This window comes from Rhinopithecus roxellana, chromosome 1, assembly GCF_007565055.1.
Source record: "Rhinopithecus roxellana isolate Shanxi Qingling chromosome 1, ASM756505v1, whole genome shotgun sequence".
Lineage (NCBI taxonomy): Eukaryota > Metazoa > Chordata > Mammalia > Primates > Cercopithecidae > Rhinopithecus > Rhinopithecus roxellana.
Genome location: NC_044549.1, coordinates 35,383,440 through 35,408,994, shown reverse-complemented (window position 1 = coordinate 35,408,994; position 25,555 = coordinate 35,383,440). Strand labels below are relative to the sequence as shown.

At 39.0% G+C, this 25,555-nt stretch overlaps 1 protein-coding gene across 4 annotated transcripts in view; it reads left to right on the top strand.

Moving 5' to 3' along the window:
• ZBTB20 (zinc finger and BTB domain containing 20) overlaps positions 1-25,555 on the top strand; it is an 831,659-nt gene that overhangs the window by 640,152 nt on the left and 165,952 nt on the right. For all 4 annotated transcript variants that reach the window (XM_030941361.1, XM_030941349.1, XM_030941352.1 and 1 more), the window contains one exon: positions 18,700-18,739. The gene's annotated coding sequence lies outside the window, so the exon portion shown is untranslated. The remainder of the gene's footprint in view (positions 1-18,699; positions 18,740-25,555) is intronic.

The following is a 25,555-nucleotide window of genomic DNA, read 5'->3' as shown; positions in this document are numbered from 1 at the left end:
TAGTACCATGTTGGCTCTGTCCACAGTTCTACTGTCTTCAGCATAGGGCCTGGTACACAGTAAGTGCTTAAGAAATACGTGTCGAATGGCTGGGCGCAGTGGCTCACACCTGTAATCCCAGCACTTTGGGAGGCTGAGGCGGGTGGATCACGAGGTCAGGAATTCAAGACCAGCCTGGCCAAGATGGTGAAATCCTGTCTCTACTAAAAATACAAAAATTAGCCGGACATGGTGGCGGGTGCCTGTAATCCCAGCTACTAGGGAGGCTGAGGCAGAGAATTGCTTGAGCCCAGGAGGCAGAGGTTGCAGTGAGCCGAGATTGTGTCACAGCACTCCAGCCTGGGCGACAGAGAGATATTTGATCTCAAAAAAAAAAAAGAAAAAAGAAATATGTGTTGAATGACTGACAAACTGACTGAGAAACCTAGCTTTTGGGGTGTCCTTCCCAAACACTTTAAGCCTGTGCATTGCCTGTGGATTAACGTGCCTCTAGTGTGAGACCTCATTGTGTTCCTCATTACTCTGTAAACTGTGAAGTAATATGTTCGTTATCTAGTTCCAACCTTTGTTCAGTGACGTAGAGGATCAATGCCTATGACTCTCAGTGTGGGGCACAGAGTAAAATTACATATCTTATTTACTTGTTTTCTTGTTTAATGTATGTTTCCTCTACTGGAATTTAAACTATATAAGGTGGAGAACTTGATCTACCAATAATGTTATCCTCTGTGCCTAGAATGATGTCTGACACATAGTAGATATTCAACAAATATTTGCTGAAAAAATAAATGATAGGCATTTCATCTATTAATAAATTGATTGATAGATTACTTATTAGTGAACAAAAAATGCAATAACGTGATGAAATTCTTCACGTTAGGGCAGTGCCTAGCATATAGTAGGTACTCAATAAGTACTTAATGAGTGAAAGAACTGATTCCAATATACTGAAGAACTCTTTTACTGAGTATATTAGTTTTCTAGGACTTTGTAACAAACTACCACAAACTGAGTGGCTTAAACAACAGAAATCTTTGTCTCACAGTTACAGAAGCTAGATGTTCAAGAGTAAAGTATCAGCAGGGTTGGCTCCTTGTAAGGCTGTGAGAATCTCTTCCATGACTCTCACCCAGCTTCTGATGGTTTCCTGGCAATCTTTGGTGTTCCTTGGCTTATAGAAGCATCAGCCCCAATCTCCGCCGTCATCGTTACCTGATGTTCTCCCTGTGTGCGTGTCTGTGTTTAAGTTTCTTCTTTTTATAAGTACACTAGTCATATTGGATTACAGGCCCACTCTACAGCATGACCCCATCTTAATCACATCTTCAGTGACCCTATTCACAAATATATTCATATTCTGAAGAATCGGGGGCCAGAATGTCAACATATGAATTTTAAGGGAACATAATCAACCCATAATATTAAAATAATAGAAATCTTCAGGTAGTAACATTTTGATGGATGACTTCTATTTGGAAAACATCAGCTTCTCAAAATAACATCTAGATTTATGATTCTATATGGAAATTGATGGGGTAATATTAAATAGCATTTACTGGGTTATACCAAGACATATATGTTTATAGAGAGGAAACATAAAGAAAGTCCAAGGAGCATGAAGGTATATGGCATATACTCTTGAATGCTGAGTAGTGTGGTGTCACCAGACAATGGGTTATGTGGGGAAGACTGCTGAGAGGTGCCAAAGGGATTTGTATATGAAGCAAAGGGGCTTGGGGTTTGGACTTCATTATACAGGCCTCCAGCATATAAGGCAAAACTTATTGAATGGTAAATGAGTATAGCAAGGATGAATTTTATTGTATGTAAATTATACCCCAGTGAACCTGACCTTTAAAAGAATGAAAACAGTGAGTTTGAAGGATGGATTTTGGAGGCTAGCAATTCAGAAGTGTTTGGTGACTTTGGCCAAAAAAAAATGGTTTAATTAGAAACACAGCTAGAGAAACCAGATTATAATGGTTTGAGGAATAAATGGGAGCTTAGGAAGCTTGAAGGTGGCACAAAAGAGGGAAAGATAAGGTCTTCAAAAGATGGTTTGTTGTTTGTTAGTTTATTATCATTGTTATTGTTGTTACTTTAAATGAAGATAGCTAAAGCATGTTGGCAGGCAGTAGGAAAATTGAAAACACAAAAGAAAGGAAAAGTAACTGATATAATAAGATCCTGGAGGAGGTTATCAGTACTAGGCAGAAGGATCTTTGAAATGTTACAGGTGGATTCATTGGTGGCAGAGGTTGAGAGATGGGAAGTGCCATTTGATGGCCTCTGTTTTCTCTATGTAAAAGGAGGCAAGGTTAGTAGCTGAGAGTGAAAAGTAGCGTATGGGTTATAACTAGTTAAATAGAATAATGAATGAAACTGGGGAGTGAAAAAGGAAACTGACTAGGAGCAAATTTTAAAATTGAAAAAGAATTCTGAAACCCGAACTTATGCTGGAAACCGTAATTCTGCAGGAGCATCAAGCTGTACAGTCTTGTGCTTTTTCTCCAGCAAGGATCAGCAGCCTGGAAGCTGAGGAGAACATGCATGTGGGTTCATCTGAGCTCCAGAACTAGGTAAATACAGTTGAGAACTGTAGATGAGGGATTTGATGGAGCTGGTGGACATCTCTAAAGTTAACAACAATGGGCGTCCTGACTGGTAGAGAAGAAACTGGAAAATAATAATCTGGGAAAAAAGAGGAAAAAACAAGAAAACCAAAAAGTCAGGGTAAGAAAGTAGAGTACTTGTTTTCTGGAGTCATATGTGTCCCCATAAGGAGCCCGGCCCTACAATACAAGTCTTATGCCACAGGTCTCAGAGAAACTGCAGAAAGTAGAATGAACACATTATAGGGCATAGACTGGATCCAAAAACATAGCCTGGTGGTCAGTGTTTCATTCCTAACTCGCCATTAATTTAAGGCAGCTATCATTACCACCATTATCACAGAATGCTAATCCTTAGGAAAAGAATGTAAGACTAGAAGAAATACCTGTGCATGTAAGAGCAGAATAAATAGGAACCTCCCATGGGGCAATGGCAATACACTTGACAAGAGGTAAATTGTTTTATTTTTTGCCTTGGATTCCAAAAGTTACTGAGGTTTCCCTCAAGGCATGCTCTTTTACTTTTCTTAAGATGATCGATTTATTCTGTTAGAGAGTCTACAGAGGTGACACTCTTCTTTTGGTCCTCGCTCTCCCTTTCTTTGTTTTCTCTTTCTCCTCATTTCCTCCTATCTTTATGGATTGAATGTTGTCATATGTCTCAGCAACCATCCCCAACCCAGTGACCAAATAAAGTATTCCCATTACTTATTATTGGATTTTTTTTAATCCCCGGGAAGACTGGGCTAAGAAGTTAGTTCTTGGTTAGAAAATACTTTTAGGTACTTTGCAGATAACACTGTACCACTAATCCCTCATGCCCTATACATTTAGATGAACCTGGGTGTCTCTCTCTGGTATTCATAAGAAAATCCCTGCTTCTATGGGCCCTGTCTCCATATGTCAGCCTAGCAAAATAACCAACCATGTTATGCACTGTGAGATACCATGCTCTAGTTATCCTTTACTTGCTTGAGTGGACTGGATGAACATAATACACAAGGTTTAGTAGTTCCTAAACCCTATGAGAATTCCTAAGCTCCTTCTCTTGAGGTTGTTGATATATAAGTTCAAAAAACAGCTTTGGGGGAATTTCAATAAACAACTCTAAATAAGTCCTCTTTCCTTTGCAAATATAAATCCTTTGTAAAATTTTATTTTTTCCTTTTGTTTTCTATTCCTGATTCTATTATTGCTCTAGCAATGCTAAAAACCAGCTGGTTTGGAGATTAATATGACCAGACATACAATAAATTTTTTAAATCTCAAAAATCCCAGTTTATCCTTCTTGGTAAATTGAATATATGTTATATATACACACATACATACATGCATAAATATGCAGTATGTTATTATGTCTTCTCTAAGTTCTTCCTTTTTGGTCTCACTGTCTCCTAAAATTCTTCCTAAATGCTTTTTTGTTATAATAAAGAGGTAGGAGGAAAAAATCCTGAAGGAATGGAGGAGAAAAGTATATGAAGTGATAGAAGATGGAAAGAGAAAGTACACTATGGAATAAGGGAAACCAATGAGGAGATTGAAAAAGTAGTGATTTTTTTTTCCCTAGTTCCCCTAGACTGCTTTTAGGTATGGTTTTGATATTTCTCTCACTAATGCCCCCAAATGACCTCTTCCTAGCAATTTCTTCTACAAAAAATATTCCTTTTACTGCCAGAAAATATCTCTAACCTGCCAAGCAGGTTAAAATATCCTGCCCCAGCATCTGAACATCCTCTTTAACCTGCCAAACCCCTAACCACCTGACCCAGGGGACTTGGACCATTGCCGTTGTTAGTTTTACACACCCCCTACTCCATGCCAGCATGGAGAGTGTTAATGGGTGATATAAGTGTGAAAAAACTTAAGCAATAATTTGGTTTTGCTTTATTAACATTCAAAATATAAATAGGTAAACTACATGTTGAATTCATTAAATTCTTCCTTCACTGTTTAGAAATACGAAAACTGCATTTTTAGAAAAGGGATTGATTGGTGTCATGTACGTATTTGTTCACTTCTGTTGATGCAAGATAATAAGAGTATTAACATAGAGGTGGAATAATGGTATTTATAATTTCATCACCACTGTTTATATAAGATAAAAATGTCTGAAAAGCAACAGAGAGAACATTTGCTGCTCTGTACATACATTAAATTCTCCCATTTTTGTTTATAAAGCATATGAGGAGGAAAAACAAGTTTAACAAATTGGTGAAGAGTTAGTGTTCTTTTTACCATGTCCACTGACATTTACTTAAGGTAGCCAGGTTCAGAAAATAGCAAAATATAGTGAAGACGGTAACTCCTTATAAAGGAATATAGGGACCAGAAACATGCACTTGGTTAACTGTTCTCTGAGATTGAGATTACTTGAGTGAGATTATGGTCCTCTGTTCAGTGCAGAAATTGTTCTACCCCAGAGAGGAGCGAGTACTAAGTCTGGGAGACCAGTGACTTGTATGTAATTTGCCTGTAACTTTAGATATGTATCTTAGGGGCTGAGGCTGCATTCCCTCTTTCAAAAAAGAAAGGGGAAAAAATGGTAGTTCAGATCAGATAGTAAGGACTCATTTCAAAAACTTAAATAATTCTGGGTAGACTTTTATATTTTCATGGCTGTTTGAGAAAGAAAAGGTAGTTGGGAGTGGAGAAGGGGTTCCTTATCTATATAAAAATTAGCTGAGTTGATAATATAGGTCACAAAGGGTCAAGTCATTCATGAAAGGTTAATGGTGATACTACAGGGCAAATGAATAAAAACAAATAAGGAATGAGGAGAGGAATCATCATGGGCAGGTGGTTATATTTATAACTTGTCTAAAGTAGGCTAATAACGTGTCAGTGATAATAGAGACAGAAACTCTCCAAAACATACATTAGAGTGGAAGGTCCTTGAGGGCAGGAGTAGAATCCAATTGGCAGAGTAATCAATAATAGACTCTGAAAAACTATTTGTTGAATTAATGAATGAATACGTAGTATTGGAAATACTTTGTATATTCTCCCCTATCTTAACCTACTCTCAAGATAAGTTCAGAAATTTTATTAGGCTGTCATGAAAGAGTTGATATTTAACAAGGTCACAAAGCAACTAATTTTTATTAATTAGTTACTTTTATTCCCCATTCACATTCCTATTCCTGTCTACACCCATAGGTAAGCATATTTTATTGTCTATTGGACCAATTTTGCATGAAAATGTTAGGAGATGAAGTCAGAGAAGTAGTAAGGGACATAATGTATTGTTCTAACAAACCATAGTAAAGGCTTTAGAATCCCAAGCATCAGTGAGCCTGAAAAAGTCTAATGGGTAGGAGAGTCTTTGAAATCACAACAACCACCCTATTTTTTTCAGAATGACCAGATGAGACACTTCAGCCAAAGGCTGGAAGCCTAGATATAAGAGCTGGATTTAGGCTATTTGTTAACTGTGATATTTCTGACCAGTATAAATAAAAAGAAACTGTGCTTAACTGGACCTTTGTTTTTTGCCTATTGAGCCAGCTTTACCCATCAATTTACCCCAATTGGCAGCCTTACCTAAGAGAAGCTTAGGGACTAGTAGCAAATGTGTTTTTCAGCACACTGAAGACCTTATAGAACATATCTATAAGGTCTCCATTTCCAAAATGTAGGATTTAAGACACTAAACAAAAATTTTAAATATTACATAGATTTTCCCTTGTACTAACTGTTCACTGAACTAAGAATTATAGAATTCCTGTGTATTTAATAGCATATGCATAAATCACTTTGCAAGGGAAAGAGATGTTAAAAGTTCACATAAGACATATATGATCTCTAACCAAGTCCTTCCAAGGTGAACCAATTTGCTACACTTGTGAGAATGAGAGAAGTCTGATAGTTTGCCTAAAAGATGGGATATTCAGAAAAAGTCATTTTCTTGTCCGTTTGTGTCTAAGTATTTAAAACTCTGAAGCCACGTTACTAGTAGAACCGAGGGAAATAGCCTAGAATTTTTCTTGTCACTTACAGAGATGACAGACTTACAATATGATGATTCTTTTGAAAACTTCTTACAAAACCTAGAACTTGTCTGGCTCCATTTATCTGGCCAGGATTTATCTGGCCAGGATGTATTTCTATGATTTATCCAATGAGATTCTTAGCAGAGCCTTACATTTACTGCATAAGACAATTATATTTATTTTCTCTGCCATGACAAAAACCACTCTATACTGTAAACATAACATTAAAGACGTTAAAGGTTGCTTTTTTTTTTTAGCATGTGGACAGAGTCTGTAAAAGCTTTTTTCAGTTTCATCATGTTGACAAGCTGATTCCATTAAATCACCCACTATCATCATGTTCACTTTTTTTTTTCTTTTTTGAAAAGTTAGAAAACAGTGATCATCTTAGAGTTTTCAAGGCATTCCCTTTGGAAAAAAAAAATCTGGAAAAACATGAGTCTGTTCCTTCAAATGGAAAAGAGGCCCTTCTCTTGAAGCTATTCAGGATAGGGAAGGAGCTCTCGGTCTTTTACCCCCGGTAAGACCGGATGTTTTAAACATTCTGAGTATAGATCAAACTTCTCTACCCCAGTGTTTATTATGTATTATTTGCTATTTCAAATGGACACTGCAAGAAGTTAAATGAATGACATGAAAGAGATTTGTTCGAGGATTTTTTAGTACTTTGCACCCTCAGATGCAATGCAATTAGATAATATTTTAGGATCACACTGCTGTTTTGAATTAGGGCAGATATACCCTGCTCCTCCCAACACCATGCTTTCCTCACTGAGGGGAAAAAATCGTATGATCATACTGCTGCTGGGTCATTTAAAGCATTGAGTGGATGTGTGAAATGAGGAAAAAAAAAAAAAAAAGCTCAGTATGGGGTTAATTAGCTCTGTGGCGTGGTGGGTGGGTCACTTCCTCAGAACCAAATCATGCAGGAGGAACCATGCATGTGCAGACTGACAAAATTAAAAGAAAGCCCATGAACCTTCAGACTCTAGGACAAAAATTGATTGCCTTTGGAAACAGGAAAGGAACCCTTTCATGCAGTGAGTACTTTGGGCTTCACTGGTCAGAGACGAAGGGACTTCCCTTGAAGTGTCGGCTCAGGCCACTGTCGTGTACTGAAAATGAATCTATGGTTTGAGAGGGACCTGGCAAATCTGGTACTTTTAAAAATTTACCTCTGCTGACACTTTTTAATATCATGTCTTTCTCAATTAGTATACTAGCCTTATTTTTGAGGTCTCATCTTGGAAACAACATAATTTCTTCCCCAAAGTATGGGTGAATCCTTCATATTTTCGTAATTGTGTTTCACGGTATTTCACAGACTGCTGCGGGTTCCCTGCCTGCTGAGATTCGTTCAGCTGTGGTTTGGCCTGAAGGGTTCCCACTAGGTTGTTTACAATCTAATCCTTGAAGTGGGAGGTTAAGGAGCAGATAGAAAACATCCTCGATCCCTGGATCATTAATAGGTGAATACAAGAATGCAGATATTTACAAGGAAATCTCACAGGCCAGGATTTCTAGGGCAGAAAGATATTGTGAAAGGCTCCTGGAGCATATGCTGACAAGGAGCCAGGAACCAATGGAAATTATCCATGAGGAAAACACTGACAAATATGTTAATAAAATTTCAGTGCAAACCATTTGGGGTTTCTTATGTTTCTGCCTAAATTACTCTGACTTTAGTAGTAACAGCACTTCATGGAGTATACATAGAGTCACCAAATGTTTATGACTTTTGAGAAGAAGAATGTGTGTGTATAATGTATGCATTTATAGGTGTATATCTTTGTTTGAAGTAAAACTATATACGCACAATTGGCTTCTTGAGGTGGGGAGCAAATGACCCCTTTTAGCAGTATACTTGGAAAACTCAAAGCATCTAGGACAAAATTTGCCACCACCACACACACACACACACACACACACGCCAAATACTTTGCTTATTACCTGTGATAAAAACTGAATTTGGATCTTGTATCAACAGTTAAGAAAATGCATATTCCCCTAAGTAGAGGTATTAAAACAATTAAATGAATATATTTTTAGCAAACTGAGAGCAAGGGTGGGGAGATGGAGAGCTCACTAAGAGTATCCCCAAAGAAGCAGTCCCAGCCACATTTCTTTCTGTTTCTTCAACTGCCTGATGATAGGAATGTGGATGTGGAAATAAATAGGACTAGAAGGTGGGGGAAGCAGAGAGTAAATTTTGCCAATTCTAACAACCTATGTTATCAGCTTATTCCACAGCTTTTCAAAATTCAAGTTGCTGGTTAACTTGACACCTTTGCTGTTCCATTCATTCCGTTCCTTATGAAACAGCATAAGCAATGGCTATATGCACTAACCATTATCCTAGTTAGGTTGTCAAACTTAGCTTAATGCCGACTTTATTTTCTGTAGTGACACTGAACAAAACGTTTCTTTTGAAAGGTCTTAGTTAGACCTCTGCCCTCCCAACTCCTGATCACAGTAGTAACTAACCTCAAGAAGTCATTAGTGAAGACTGGAACAATATCCTGTAACAAGTCAGCTATAAAGAAATTGGCATAGTTTGTCTCTTTGATTCATGTTCTTATGGAAATAATGGGTTGCAAAATAAAACTACATTTCTTTCTCTCTCAAATTCATTTTTTCACTGGATCTTCTTTGCAAGTTACATTGGAATGAAGATTTTGTTTTTGTTTTTCTTAACAAAGTTCGAATAACACTCAAAGGCTTTAAAAGCCAAAGTCCATCTTTAGATATAGCTTTCTTCTATAATGTACTGCCAGTTTCTTATGTATGTGTATTTTTACCTTCCTGATGCCTTCGCCTGTTGATTGGTACATGTTAGTGCTTTGCTTATAAGAGTTGGGCAATAGTTCAGTGATCCAGTCCAAATCTGGGCCATAGATAGAATGGACTCATCTTCTATTTAAGAAAAGTGGCAAACTGCTTTAAATGAATTTGGTTCAGACAAGGTCATTGGAGCTGTTCATCTAACCCTGTGCTGTATGTAATGGACGCTTCTGCTGAGCTCCAAAGCTACAAGGTAAACAGACAAAGAAAGCCACTAACTTGCCACCCCTGTTAGACCTTATCTGTGAGTTTGTTATTAGATTTACATTTTTAATCATATGGGGCACATTTTGGTCATTTAAAGGAATTATTTATTGATTCTCCTGTTGTCTTTGAAGATAGTCCAGGAAATAATAATAGTGAGTTCATATATTACTTTGCGGACCTTTAAAAAACTTTTTATTTAATTGGAAATTGAGTTTATATACATATTCAATATGAAGTTTATGAAATATTCAGCAAATTTCTTAGACATTGAAGGATTGTTAGACTGTTTTACTCTAGCTAATCACTATGTTAAAACTTTAGTAAATTCGGGTACATTTTTCCCAATTTTATTTGTGTTATATGCAGTTGGCAAATTGAATCAAAAGTGTAAGAACCATATATTACTATTTTGAATTTAATAACTTACCAACTCTCTATATTGCTTATTTATCTTTAAACTGTAGAATGTATTTTACTCAACTGTATGGTGATTCTATATAATTTTTAGGGTTAACATTTTATAGAATTTTATGGAATCATACAGAGTTAAACAAGACTAGAAAAGTTATTGAATTCATTCTCCTGACTGGAGGCAGAGCTGCATTTATTTTATCCAAAATAGACGAAGATTTTTCCTATTTTAAGAGAGTCAGGAAGAAAGAAATTTCAGAACTGCTCTTAGCAATCTATTTGATTATTTACCACTTGCATATTTAGAACGTTCATCTTTAAGTCTAAAATTCTGCACTGGACGGTTTAATGTCATTTTGCCCTAGGACAACAATGCTGATCATTATCCTCTTTGTAACAACTTTTCTTATAGTCAAAAAACTATAAAGACACACCTCAGCTCTTTCTTCCCTAAGCTAAATTATCCCAGTTTTTTAAACATTTACTTTTGTTTTTATAGCTCTTTCTATACCTGAGTGGCAAAGGGGACTATTTTTAAAAGCTCTGTCATATATGATGCCTCTTAGAGAGGCACTGCATATTTTAATTTCACTGTGCTGATGTGGAAATAGCCACAACTTTTTCATTATATGCTGATGGACAGGGCATTTGTGTTCATTTAACCTTGAGGTTTAAACTTGTTCCTGAAAAAGTAACTGACTCATAGTATTGGCCAGACCCAGGAATAAAGAGCATCAGTTTTCCTAATCTTCAAGCTCATCTTGCCCCCACTCCTAAAATGCACTAAAATTAACTTTTCCTTGACCTCTCTCTGGTGCTATTTATTTACTGATTTAACAACTTTCTTCTGTCATCTCTGCCTCCTAAAATAGATGGACAGCATTTATTCAACAAACATTGGAGTGTCGTGCTGTGTTTCACACACTATGCTAGGCTTGGGAGATTCCAGTGTGAACTGTTAGCTGACTCAGGAACATAAATGTCCCAGGCCATGTTCAGAGAGGAGCAAATAGTCTGTCACCATATATAAAGAAGTAATGGTGGGAAAATTTTTCTTAAGACTAGAGAGGTGGGCCCGAGCCAGATTGTGAAAGGTCTTGGAGGCTCTTAAACAAATAGTTGGTAGTGACAAGTCTAAATGATTAGACCACATGATAGCAGTGCCAAACCTTTCCAGCATCCCTTAAGGAGATAAGCTTACTGTAAGTTAAAGGTCCTGGTACATCAATCCATTTGGAATTTATGGAGCTGCAATTTCAGTAGTTTAAGATATAGAAGAGAAGGTTCTTTGGAATCAGATTGTAAAGGATTCCTGAATGTCATCATGCTAAGGAATTGTATCTATTTTAGCAGCAATAAAAAACCATCCTAAATGTATTAAACAAATTTGGTCCTTGCCACCCCTCCCAGCACTACTGCTTTCATTTCATTCTAGTCTCTCAGACCCTATCCCCAAAAGCATCAAGAAGGAACAGGGAGACTCACATGGGGTGGGATGGAGTGTTACATTGTATCTTGGCAATGTCTCAGGCACAGAAGCAGTCCCAGACCTAATTGCTGAACTTTAAAATCTTCTCTCTTTATTGATTATAACCTTATTTCATCATCAAAATTTTGAAGACAGGCCATTTTTTAGGATTGTTATCATAGCATCTTAAGAAAAAGAGACCTCAGTATCATTCTCTTATTGTTCTTCTTGAGATGGATCCAAAATAATATGGGTTTTGGAAAGCAGACCCCAAGATATGTATGACCATTTATGGCATTTATAGTCTCCTTCTTCCTGACCAAAAGCAATGAAAATACATCAAGAATCTGGCCTACAGGAAACCCCAAAGTATCTAGAGAGTGATGGCACAGGTTCTGTATGCACATATAAATACCCTTGCATCTGGCTTTATCTTGTAAACCTTTTGCCAAATAGAAAATAGAGAATTAAAAACTCCAAATTCAGAATGCATGAAATGTCATTAAATCTAGTACAAATTTTTTTGAATCTGTCAGATAAAGGAAATCATGTATCCAGAGTAGAGATGGAATATCAGTTGACAGGCACTTAATTTTGAAAGACATGTAAATCTAAAAATCTAATAGTGCCTCATCCTTTGAAAACACTGGAAACCAGAAAGGTATTAGGAAAATCAATAAGGTAAAAATCATCATCCTACTATTTGGAATGACTCCCACATAAGAATTAATTAATGCAATACTTCTAGAACATTAAAGGGATGTTAAAACATTATCTCTACACATAGAAAACAAACATATAAACCCATCTAACTTTTAGACAGAGTAGTTAAAGAAAAAAGATTAGAAATATTAATTAAGATTGGAAATAAGAGGTCATTTCTGTCCTGTTGTCACACCATTTACCCTCTTCAGCTAGAAGGGTAAGTGTTGAACTTCAGTTCATCCAAATTCCTCAGCTCTGTCATCAATGCAGTGACACATTCTAATTTTCTGACTCATTTGTGATGAATAATCTCTCCTTTTTCTATTCACAATGCTGAAAGTAACCAATTTTTGTGTGAGTTATGATTACTTATTTTCCCTTTTTTTATTGCACTATTATTGTTTTCTCTTAGCAGAATTTGTCTCACTCCTTATCACCCAGTGTGAATCTCATGTTCAGAAAAGCCCATGGACAGTAATAGTGCCTAGGCTTGGAGTTAGTCAAGAGGAATGAGAGTCTGACGACCCAGATTCCGTTTTTAACCCAGCCAGATACCTCAGCTGGCAAGTGGTTCAGCTTCCTCACCATAAAATGGGTATAATAATAGCTTTCCCTTACCACTGTGAAATATTTAGAATGCAAATCAAGCCAAACCTGTCTCCTTCCAAAGAGAAGCTTAAACTAGCCTGTGTAATCCTGAATGAGCCCAGATTCAAGGGGAAACATAAAGTGGGAAACACCTAAAGGTAGTGTAATTTAGTGGTTAAAAATATGTAGACTTTGGAATGGCACACACTTATTCAGATGCCAGCAGCTGTATGATCTGAGCTAAGTTTCCTGATTTCTCAGATTTCCCTCTTTTCTCTAGTAAATTGGAAGTAACAGTATTTTCTCTTGTAGTGGGGATTAAATGATATGCTGTTAACCATGCTTCTCAAACTGTTCCACTTGGGTGATCCTCAAATTAGAGTGAGTGATTCAATACTAAGAGTGCCCGCCAGGACATTGCTTGAAGTCGTCTGCCACAAACAAGACTTTTCAGTGAAGTCTCAGGTTTCACCCAAAAGATATATATACAAATTTTGCTTTTAGTGCCTCAATATATTCTTGTTTGTTTCACTCAACCAGAAGTTCCATGAGGACAAGAACAGTATCTGTTTTCTTGTTTGTATAACATCGAATAAATAGTTATTGGATAAATGAATATGTGTGCAAATAAGAGTTTAAATTACTTGCCCACAAGGAATACTGACCCTCCAGGAAGACAGCTATATATTTATTATTTATTTTGTGGCTTTTTCTACTCCCGTTACACTGCTCACATTCCTGGGTATACTCATATCCAAATTTGAGAAGGATTTATTTTTCAAAGTATCTGAAGGACTCAGTAAATAGTGACTCTTATTATCATTATCATCTCTGCTCAGTACTCCTCTACTCCATTGTTGCCAAGGCTTTGTAGACTTTTTTAAAAAAGAAATTATAAAGGACTAGGAAGGTAGGAGTCTGGCAGGCCTCCAAAGAAGCCTGTGTGGCTCTAACCACATACCCTTACCCACTTAGAACTCTCTTTTTTATACATTTTCTTTGTCCTGGCTTTAGTTTATAGTGTTTCATTAAAACTCTCTAGAGATGAGTAGCTATGGGATTGAAAGAGGGTTTTCTCCCCTCTCTGCCTGGGCCAGTGGTTCCTAACCTGGGATTCATGAATGGCCTTCATGGAGTCTAGGAGTTCCTTGAAACTTGGTGTTTTTGAGAAGTTATCTGGAGGAAGATTTTCATAGGGATCTGTATCACTTCAAAATGTTGAAAACCACTGCTGTAGAACTTTATGTAAACTACACTAGAATTGACTTCAAAGTTACAATTAATAATATTTTTGATTCTTCGAGATTGACACCATATAATAATTTCAACTCATAAATTATATGACGAAGATTAAACTTCACCCCTCATCATCTCCCTCTCTCTGCTCATCCCCCACCCTCCACCCTGATGTTTTAATGTCCTGAATTACTTGGGCTTTACAGTTTTATACTCTGCTAGATATATTTATGCTTTGAACCAAGTGTGCTTAATGCAAATATTTTTAATCCTCTGTGAAACCATTATAGATAATTCTTTACGTTTCAGATAAAAACAACTTATAGACATATAAGGTGAAGATCACTTAAGTGGAAAGAGCATGTATCAATGAAATAGCAATTTGAATTGAGCAAATATAAATCTATGTAGATTAATACATATTCTCAGAATTACGTAGCAGATTATAATTCAGTCAAGAAGTAGGCATCTTTTGATGCTCATGAACATTTATGAATTGTGTAAGAACTCAGATTAAATCTTTAGCCATAGTGTTAAGTTTGGGATCAATATTATTTTATATTAACATATAAGTACAACAATTATATCCAATAAAAACTTTCCATTTAACTTGGCTTTAATTTGCTTTAGACTGTGACATACACACTGTGATTTTTCTCTCCATTTTGGATTCTTATCATTGACAGCCAGCCTGTGTATCATTTGACATCCAGGAAAGATAGTTTTTCACTCCAGACCTTGGATGTATTAGCCAATTTGGGTACAATTTACAATGATCTCTTTTGAGCACATCAAAAATTTAATTTTGACTAATTTTATTAATAAATGCTCCTTGAAATTTAGAAAATAAAGTTATGTGCTTAGATATAAGAACATAAACACTAGGTATAGTTTTAAAAGAGCATATTGTTGAGAGTTATTGGGTTTATAACATGCAACAGAAAAATGACCATTGAACATATTTCATAGAAAATTGCTAATAATATTTTCTTCTTCTCCCCAAAGGTTAGAAAAGACAGCAAGTCCAAAAAAGGGAGAGGGAAAGAAAGAAAGAGAGAGGAATATGGGAAAGGAGGGAGGGAAGGGAAGGAAGAAGGGAGAGAGGGAGGGAGGAAAATGGCAAGAAAATAGGTCCCAGTGCCATAGTCTAATATCCTGGCTTGTAGAGAAGACTAGAATATAGCAAAACTTAGAGCTTTAAAATCTTTGAAGACTAGTCAGTCTTTTATATATATATTTCAAATTTGTATGTACTTTCAATGAATCATACATAATCTAATTATCTTGCTTAAAATTTTCATTAAACTCATCAATTTTGTGAAACAATTTGAAAGCACTGGAGATCTCCAACCTCTCTTGTGTTAGCATGTATAATGATCCAGGCTGGAGAATTTCATCTTAGCTCGTCTTGTCACCATCCTTCACACCTGCATGTACTTGAACGAGGTTTCACATTGACCACAAAGGGAAATCATTTCTTTGAAGAAATCTCTACAATAGTGCAATTGTCACAAAAACTTTCCAGGAAGGGAGATGTCTTTAATTGCTGGTTTTCTGCTTTAGCCTTTTCAGTGCAAAGATACTTAATCATGTCCTTCTACTTGATCTCCTTTAGTGAAGTTTGTTTTGCATATTTCTGGAGGCCTTATGTGAAGTTGTTAAAATCTTGGTGTCAGACAGGCAAGATTGAATCAGCCTGTATTAAATCCTTGATATGTTTTAGTGGGCTCGAGGTAGAGGGACCTGCTTTGTTTTCTCAGAATCTTTTTTTGGTTTATTAATTTCTCATGGGTCTCCCCCTACTTCAGTTTTATCCTTCTAAGAGAAGTTATCAAAACACTGATGGGTCCGGGTGCGGCGGCTCACGCCTGAAATTCCAGCACTTTGGGAGGCCAAGGTGGGTGGATCACCTGAGTTCAGGAGTTCGAGACCAGCCTGGTCAATATGGCAAACCCCATTTCTACTAAAAATACATGGGCATGGTGGCACGCGCCCATAGTTCCAGCTACTCGGGAGGCTGAAGCAGGAGAATCACTTAAACTCAGGAGGCAGAGGTTGCAGTGAGCTGAGATCGTGCCACTGCACTCCAGCCTGGGTAACAGAGGGCAAGCCCGTCTCCAACGACAACAACAAAAAAAGCACAATGATGGGCAGACCGGTCCTATAATAGCTTTTTTTGGCCTGTGAATTTTTTTTGTTTGTTTGTTTTTACGGAGTCTTGTTCTTGTCACCCAGGCTGGAGTGCAGTGGCACAATCTGGGCTCACTGCAACCTCCACCTCCCAGGTTCAAGCAATTCTTCTGCCTCAGCCTTCCAAGTAGCTGGGATTACAGGCACCTGCCACCACGCCCAGCTAATTTTTGTAGTTTTAGTAGAAACAGGGTTTCACCATGTTGGCCAGGCTGGTCTCGAACTTCTGACCTCAAGTGATCCACCCCCCTGGCCTCCCAAAGTGCTGGGATTTACAGGCACGAGCCACCGTGCCTGGCCTAGCTTGTGATTTAAAGAGTGAAATATCATATTTTAAACATAGAACAATAAAACTGTTAGGGTCAGCTCCTCCAAAATCTGAAATTTTCATCACCAAACAGTGATGTGTTTGGTGGGACAGGTGCTTTGTTTAAAATCACTTTACAGATTATTTTCCACCATAGAGGGGACTTTCTAGGCTGGTAAGAAGGAGTAGAGGCAGTTTTAGAAGGCAAGCCCAGGGCAAACTTAGGACTGAGTTCTTAGCAACACACGAATGTATTGTATTTCTTCATAGGAACTTCTGGACATTAAACATACTAAATATATCTTAAAAGAGACAAAGTTCATCAGGGTTTGACTCATCTTTGTCAAAATTAGCTAAAATTGATCATGTACTATGTAGTAAAGCTTTTACCTATTCTAATCAGTGCTGCCCAATAGAAATTTCTACAATAATAGAAATATTTTCTATCTCTGCTATCCAGTAAGGCAGTCACCAGCCACATGTGGGTATCGAGCACTTGAAATGCAGCTGCCAAGACTGAGGAACTAAATGTTTAGCTTTTTATTAATTGTTAAATAATTTAAATTTAAAAAGACAAATGTGGCTAGTGGCTAGTGGCTATTGTATTATATGGTAACATAGCTCTACCAAATCCTGTTGAGAGGTGACAATGTGCTAGCAGCCCTCACTCTCAGCGCCTCCTCGGCCTCGGCATCCACGGGGGGGCGCTTGAGGAGCCCTTCAGCCCGCCACAGCACCGTGGGAGCCCCTCTCTGGGCTGGCTGAGGCCAGAGCCGCCTCCTTCTGCTTGCGGGGAGGCGTGGAGGGAGAGGCGCCGGCGGGAACCGGGGCTGCGCGTGGCGCTCGAGGGACAGTGTGAGTTCCGGCGGGCGCGGGCTCGGGCTCGGGCTCGGGCTCGGGCTCGGCGAGCCTAGCACACTGAGCGGCTGGCCGACGCCGCCGGCCCAGAGCAGTGAGGGGCTTAGCACCAGGGCCAGCAGCTGCGGAGGTTACGCAGGGTCCCCCAGCAGTGCCGGCCCGCGGGCGCTGCACTCAAATTCTCACCCGGTTTAGCTGCCTCCCTGCGGGGCAGGGCTGGGATCTGCAGCCCGCCATATCTGAGCTCCTCCTCTGCCGTGGGCTCCCGCCGGGCCTGAGGCTCCCGGATGGGCGCCGACCCCCGCTCCGTGGCGCCCGGTCCCATCGACAGCCCAAGGTCTGAGAAGGGCTCGGGACTGGCGGGCAGCTCCGCCTGCAGCCCTGGTGCAGGATCCACTGGGTGAAGCCAGCTGGGCTCCTGAACTGGATGGGGACTTGGAGAACTTTTATATCTAGCCAGAGGATCGTATGTGCACCAGTCAGCACTCTGTATCTAGCTAACCTAGTGGGGACTTGGAGAACTTTTCCGTGTAGCATTCTGTGTCTAGCGCAAGGATTGTAAATGCACCAATCAGCACCGTGTCTAGCTCAGGGTTTGTGAATACACCAATTGGTACTCTGTATGTAGCTAACCTAGTGGGGACTTGGAGAATTTTTCCGTCTAGCACTCTGTGTCTAGCTCAAGGATTGTAAACACACCAATCAGCACTCTGTCAAAACGGACCAATCAGCTCTCTGTAAAATAGACCAATCAGCAGGATGTGGGTGGGGTCAGATAAGGGAATAAAAGCAGGCTGCCTGAGCCAGCAGTGGAAACCCGTTAAGAGTGTGCTTACGTGTTGAGGAACCTTTGTTCTTTCGCGCTTTGCAATAAATCTTGCTGCTGCTTACTGTTTGGGTCCACGCTGCCTTTAAGAGCTGTAACACTCACCGCGAGGGTCCTCGGGTTCATTCTTGAGGTCAGTGATACTGAGAACCCACGAATTCCAGACACACTGTATGATAATTAGAATAAAATTGACAAAGAAAGGTCTTTGCACTCCTTGTGCTGGGAAGTACTGTCTTGGTCATTGTAGCTGGGGGTGTTTTATAAAGTTTTTGTGAAGCTGGATCTCCTTTATTTTAAGGCTAGAAGTGACAAAATAGGCTCCTTTAGGAACAACCAGTCTCATCTATACCTAGATTTACTTACTTTCTTCCCGCTATATCATTTTGCTTTTATATATCGATTTTGCATAATATATAGATTTGCTTTTAATTCCTTTTTTTTTTTTTTTTGGTTTTCAGATCTTTGACCATCAGTCTGTGACTTGCCCCTTCTCTTTACGTAAGTAAAAGTGATTTATTTACCTTTAAAAAAAAAAGTGTTGGGTTTAGAAAATTGTGGTCTTCATTGGCATATTTCCTAGTTGATTTTGTTGTGGTTTCTGGTGCTTTTGTAGTGTGTATTAGTTTCTTTTGCGTTTGGAGTCTATGCTGTTGGTGGTTGCTAACCATGAGGGTGCAGAAAATACCAGCAGCCCAGACACCGTACTTCTATAAAGGCTGCCCTTTACTTGGCTGCAGCTGCTGTTTGCAAAAGTCACTGCTCTTTTAAAGTATAGCTTGTATTATTCAGCCAAATACCAGCAACAGTTGGGCTTTTGCTCCCCTGTCAATCATTGAGCAATTATGTATTCTTCAGTTATGTACCCATCCCTACGTCCAGTAGTTTTTAATTTTAACTTCTAGATCAGAGCTTTCATTTATTGACAAAATCTCTAATATCCCTTTACTAAGAAGTACAAGACTGTAAAGTAAATAGGCTAAACTTTTGTGCAAAATTTTGAAGTCTACAGGAGAAAAAAAACAGAAATCCCAGGTTCACATGTGCCAGAAGGTTTATAAAGGTACCACTCTTTTTTAGAAAAGATGGAAAGGCATTTGGGGGAAAAAAAGACCACTTGATTTTATGTAGAAAAAAGGGAACATTAATTATTTAAAGTTCAAGCCAGGCTGCGCTGAATGGGTTTAAATAAATTTCATTTTGAACTGCTTGAAAGAGATTCTAGGCCAGTGAACGGAAATAATCAAAGTCACTTATAAGAGACACCACCCAAGAGATCCTACAGGTAGTGATAGTCACCTAAATAGTTATCGGTATCCTCTGGCTGCTTCCCACTCTCAGGTGAGCACTGTCCCTTATTCACATTATATATTGCTTCACTGACTCCTCACTCCAAGGTACTTCTTGTATTACAATCATTTGCACAGAATGGAGGTTCCCATGGCTATTTTGTTTGTGCATGCCTTCCACTAACATTCCTAGAAGATAGTGGCAAATATATTTAGGGAGGCAGAATCCTCCAAAGGATGCTAAGGCTAAAGTGTAATGTGACAGTTTATTTGACAGAGAAAGGCGATTGATTAAACTCCCCAAAGACTGGAGCTGTGTATAATGCATTTATACAACAGGGGTGGGTCCTACCTGCCCCTGACAAGTCTTGTTATTCTCTATTTCAGTGTTGATAGAGTGGGTCTGTTAATGCTTTGGAGGATGTCAATATGCGTGCTTATGGTTACCACTTTATATCTGCACAGCCCTCCCCTCAGTTACCTAGCACTGCATATTTCTAGTCCTCTGACTGGCAAATCATTTTTGTTACAGTTCTTTTGTGTAAAAACAGTTCACATAATAGCTCTGTGTTAGACAAGGCATTAATCCTCACATCACCGGGATGAGTCAGCACAGTGCACTCCTGCCCGCACGGCTCAGCTATTGTGACGTCAGTGCTATAGGGCGAGCCTCAGACACAAGCAGTACAAGGGACCTGTGTCACCAATTAGGAATCAAGGGGGAGACTTTTGAGATAAAAAGTGTTGTTGAAAGCCTGTCTCTGGCTCATAGGAAAATGCAAATCTGATTCTATGCTACATCAATCATCAGTCGCGTAGCTTCTAGAAATATACTGTTTTTTAACTACACATAAGGCTGGGGGAGTGACCTGTAATGAGCAGATAATCCGTTCGTATACCCATGACCTTGTCCCATCCCTGGACCAGGCTTCATGTTTGCTTGGCTTGTTCCAAATCTTGAAGCTGCTGTCATATCAGCAGGGTGACCGGGCTTATGACAGTCCTACTGTCCTCAAGTACCCCACAGACACAGTTGATGGTTGATGGCTCCAGGGTGGTGCCCCAGAGGCCCAACAAAAGGAAAAAAAATGTCCAATGTCCCTTGAGAACAGATCAGAACATTATCTCCCCAGTGCTTTGACTCCAAGTGCCTCTTCAATGGCCTCCTCTAAACAGGTACAGAATTCTGCTTGTTCGATCTTCTCTTCTTAGCAGTGCATTTAGTCCAGTATCACAATCTGTATTTGACCTGGATTTCAATAGGAACTGAAAAGCTGTCAGATGCTCTCCCAAGAATTTTCCATTCCGTTACTGTTCAGCAGAAACAAAGAGGAACCCTCCATAATCTGCCATGCTACCTTGAAGCAGGTAGCACAGACTTACCTTATTTGGGAAACCTGGATCTTATGAGTTAGGTCTGTCTACGATTCAGATTCAGATGTATTCTCAGGGCAATATATTTCTGTATTGAATATTAAGTCTTGAAAAGTGTGTTAATTTACAGCCTTAGTGGCATTCTCTGTTAAAAAGACCTTCCTCCATCACAGAATTTATCCCTCACTCTTACTGTCACCTCAGCCAGTCACCAGCCCCTGCCATGCCCATCAGAAAGTGCCTTACTGCTGGGATCTTCTGCCTTCATTAGATTGCTAATGGGCTCCTACTATGCTTATAAAAGCTAACACTACTACTTGGCTTCGTTTTGATTAATTATCATGCACAGCTTTTTATTTAGTTTTCATTCAACAAACATTTATGGAAAGTTAGTCACTATGCTTGGTTGTGGAAACTCTGAGATAAATAAGAAATGCTTTCTTTTGTTAGAAATCTCAGTCTGATAGGGGAAATAAATAAGTGAATAAAGACTATAGCATATGATAGACACTGAAATGCAGGTGTATACAAGACATAGTAAGAGGAATGAAGAAGGAGTGCCTATTTGCATGTGGTAAGGTGCCCAGGCTGGGTCTTCAAGTCAGAAGAGTAAATTGCACTTTACCAGGTAGATATGAAAGAGCAAAAAGAAAAGGGGATCATAATCAAGAAAAATGTAAGAGCATTTACAAAATCAGGAGGCGTTAAGTAACAACAAGATCCAGAGGAGTGAATAGTTCGGTGTGGTTGAAACATGGTAGTTGAAAGAGTAGTATGAGATTGGGCTGGAAAGTAGGCAGGGGACCTTGCCTACCATACGGAGGACCTCGTATGGCATGCATAGGAATTTGGACTTGATCCTACAGGCTCAAGGAGGCTTTGAAGAATTGTAAACAGATGTATGTTTTAGAAAGAGCACTTGGTGAAAGTGGAGAGGCTGGCTCAGAATAGGGAGACCAGGTCAAAGGTAAAAGCCAAAGGCCTGAACTGTGCTGTAGGGGTAGGATGGAGGGGAGAGGCTATTTGGTAGTGTCGAAATAGACATTAACCTTTGTGTAATTCTAGCATATCTTGGCCTATTACATAATCTTTGCCTTCTAGGAGAAAGGCTGATACATTGTGTGGAGTCAAATTTCAGACCAAAATACAGCCTTATGGGATCTTCAGCAAAGACCTCAATTTGAATATGACCTCACTTTGAGCTACTGCCCGCTGGTCGCCAGGCTTGCGTACCTCCTACTGCCCATAGTGGGTGTGGGGGAAGAGCAGGCAGATAAGGATAAGACATTCCCAGTGTCCTGTTTTTCTCTTCTTTCACCTGGAAATGAAACAGTTTCTAAATAATGCCCCCCTAAAGTCAATCAATGCCCCAATTTCCTATCATTTTCTCATTGCTCCCTTTTTCTAAGCAAAATTTCCAAACCATTGAACTGAATTGCAACTTATGCACAGCCGGGTGTTGAAACAATTCAGTGTATTCATTCCTTCTCTCTGAATTAGAGTTCACCATAAGTGTGCTTTTCTCTTGTTCACTTTGGGCTGCCAGGACAATTTAAAGGAAATTTTCAACAGCTTATGTTTCATGTACTATGTTCTCTTTTGCAAATGGGAGGATATGTGTGGGTGTGTTTAAGCCTTCTCTATATTGCTTTCTGGAGAAAGGTTTGGGAAGATGAACAAGACGAGGAGTGGGGACCTATTGAAAGCCCAGGTCCCCCAGTGACCTGAGTGCAGAACGTAGGCTGGTGATCAGATGGTCAATTATGTGTTTGTCAAAACACAGTGGGCTGCATTCCAGGCTGCCAGCTTTGGAAGCCCAGCTTCTGCCAACCAAATGTCATCTGGGAACATGCAACACTGGGCACTGTGAAGGAGTTTGAAATAGACCATGCCACAGCCAACCTACTGCCAGTCTTATAGCACCAATATGGCATGCACAGCCGGGCCCCATGTTTCAGAGCTCAGGAATTCACTGTACTAAATTCAAGAGGTCAGATGGGTTCATGTTTTCAAAGCCTATGTTCTCTGCTTTGAACACTGTGACTTGCTCCTCAGCAATTTCCAAGGGATTTTTCCAGTCACATCTCTGTGGAAACCATTCTTTTTGTGATGGTTATAAGATCCTTGTAAATGTCCCAGAGGATAGGAAAAAAATAAAATAAACTTGCTCTGACAATGACTGTGATTTCGACAGAGGGATTCCAACTCTTAGGAAACTACATTAAAGGTGCATAGCTTTTAAAATATCAGGAACCACCTTGGCAACTTATAAAAAGCAGAAGGGCTTTGCCTATTTTATAAAGTGATTTGCATATACCTGCATAAATAATGTCCCCACCTGTACTTTTATGCATTTAGGTTGAATAAATTAAATTTTGTGATCTTTAAAATATTCCCTGTCTTAAATTGCTCAGACACCATTTTCAGGACCCTTCCTCCTCATTTCTTTTCCTAGTGATAAGAGTGGCTATTTTTTTTTCAATTTTTTTGACTCATTCAGAGAATCAAAGCACTCTGAACACCAATCAACCATAGCCAGGAATATTACCTCCCTCTGGTTGCATTTCTCTTAGCCTTTCTACCTATCAGATTGTGAGTTCCATGTATTTTTAATAAGAGAAATAAAGTTGAATATTACTAAGGTGAAAACAAAGCACAAGACAGAATTAAGTTCTATTTACATATATATGTTAGACAGAGTGTGTGTGTGTGTGTGTCTATACACAGACTTGCACTGATACACACCTCAGGGACATACCCATAGTAACCTTTTCTTTCTTTCACCACTGCACTGCCACAGCCTCTTCAGGAACCATCCAGCTACTAAGCCATTTCCATTGTACCTTGGCCTTCAAATCAAAGCCTGGTCAGTAGGCCACCCTCCCCCACATTCACCCTGTAAGATATTATTAAACACTTAACTATGTACAAAGCATAATGTTTATTGGATAGTTAAAGCATAAACATAGCATAAATACATGATCCTTTCTTGCTTTTGCAGAATTTAAAATTGAGTTAGGAAAAGCAGTTACATTGTTGAGCGTTGTGTATGCACCTAAGATAATAAATGAGTAAGTTCCAGAAGGAATGATACAGTCCAGGAAGTACCATAGGGTTTCGTTCATGAAAGAGTCTTGCAGGCTAGAAAGTTTCATGTAAAACTGATTCAGCTGAGTCTTGAAAACTGGCTAAAATGTAAAAAAGATGAAGAGAAAAAGAATCATATTCCAAGCAAATCATATACCAAAGTGTTGGAATCTTCGAGGGGGCCCATAAATAGCGTCACTCTTCCCCACTCAAATTCTAAACCTATTGAAAAATAAGACAAAAGAACTGATAGCTAGGGAACCAGCATTTTTATAAAGGTTGGTTGAAGAGCATAGCTTAGTGTAAAGAGGAAATGGGTTTGCTGACTCTCTTCCCTTCAATCAAACCTTGCAAAAGCCCTCTCACAGGCAATTGTGGATCTGCATATGAGCAACACTTTTCCAGGTCATCACCTCCCGCTAGTCTAAGTAGAAAAGGAAGGACAAAGAGGCTAAATTCCTGTGCCTACAAATTTGGGTAGATCAGTTCTACCTAGTTGAGAAATATAGACCAAGGGCTGCCCCACCAATGGGATACTTTGCCTCCATAGGGAAGTATAAGGAATGAGACAAGAGGAAAGCAGTGTTTAGAAAACATCTGGAAACCAGGAGTAGGGAAGAGGCATTCTTACCCACACTGACATCCATAGACTGGAAAACAAGAGGAGGAGGTACTGAATGAGATGAAAATGGGAACCAGAACCATGAGGCTAAACAAGGCTCTCATCTGTCTATACCTGGGGTAAGAACCAGTAGTCCTACTGGTTATTCAAGATCTTAACTAAGGGCCCCTTTTCAGAGTCTGAAAAGTTAGAAGAATCAGAACCTGAGGGAACAGGCAAGTAATGAAGATAATGAACAAAAGCCTAGTTAGGAAAAAAAATACAAAAACTCTAGTTTCTTGTTCAACTAACAGTAACAATAAGAAATAACTATTGAGTGCTTGCCTTGCTTTAGATACTGGACTAAATACTTTTGATGGCTATCTGATTTAACCTTCAAAACTACCCTATTAAGTAGATGCTATTATAATCACAATTGTGCAGATCAGAAGACAAATTTAGCATGTTTGAGTTGTTTTATAAGAACACCTAATAAATGGTAGAGATAGAATTTGATTCCAGGACTATGTCTTAAAAGCCTCAGCCAAATTTTACTAGACACAAAGTTGAGTGTCTACTAAATGCTAAAGGTATAATGGTGAGGAATATTAACATAACCTCTCTCCTTCCGGAGCTTATAATCTGGGGAATGTAAGACAGATACTAAGCAAATGGTCTCACAGTATAACTTGTAATTACAAGTTGTGCTTACCACTACATAATAAAAGTACGATGTGCTCTAAGAGCAAATAAAAGAAGAGGATTTAAGTGAGTCTGGAAATTCAGGAGAAGCTGCTCTGAAAAAGTGACATTTGAGATAGCTGAAGGTTAAAAACAAAAAGTAAGGATGGGTGGTGGAAGAGGATTCCAGGCAGAGGAAACAGCATGGATGAAGTCCCTGAAGATAGCTGCATAGAGAGAAAGAGGTGACGAGCAGCCCATGTTGAGGTTGAAGAGATACGTAGG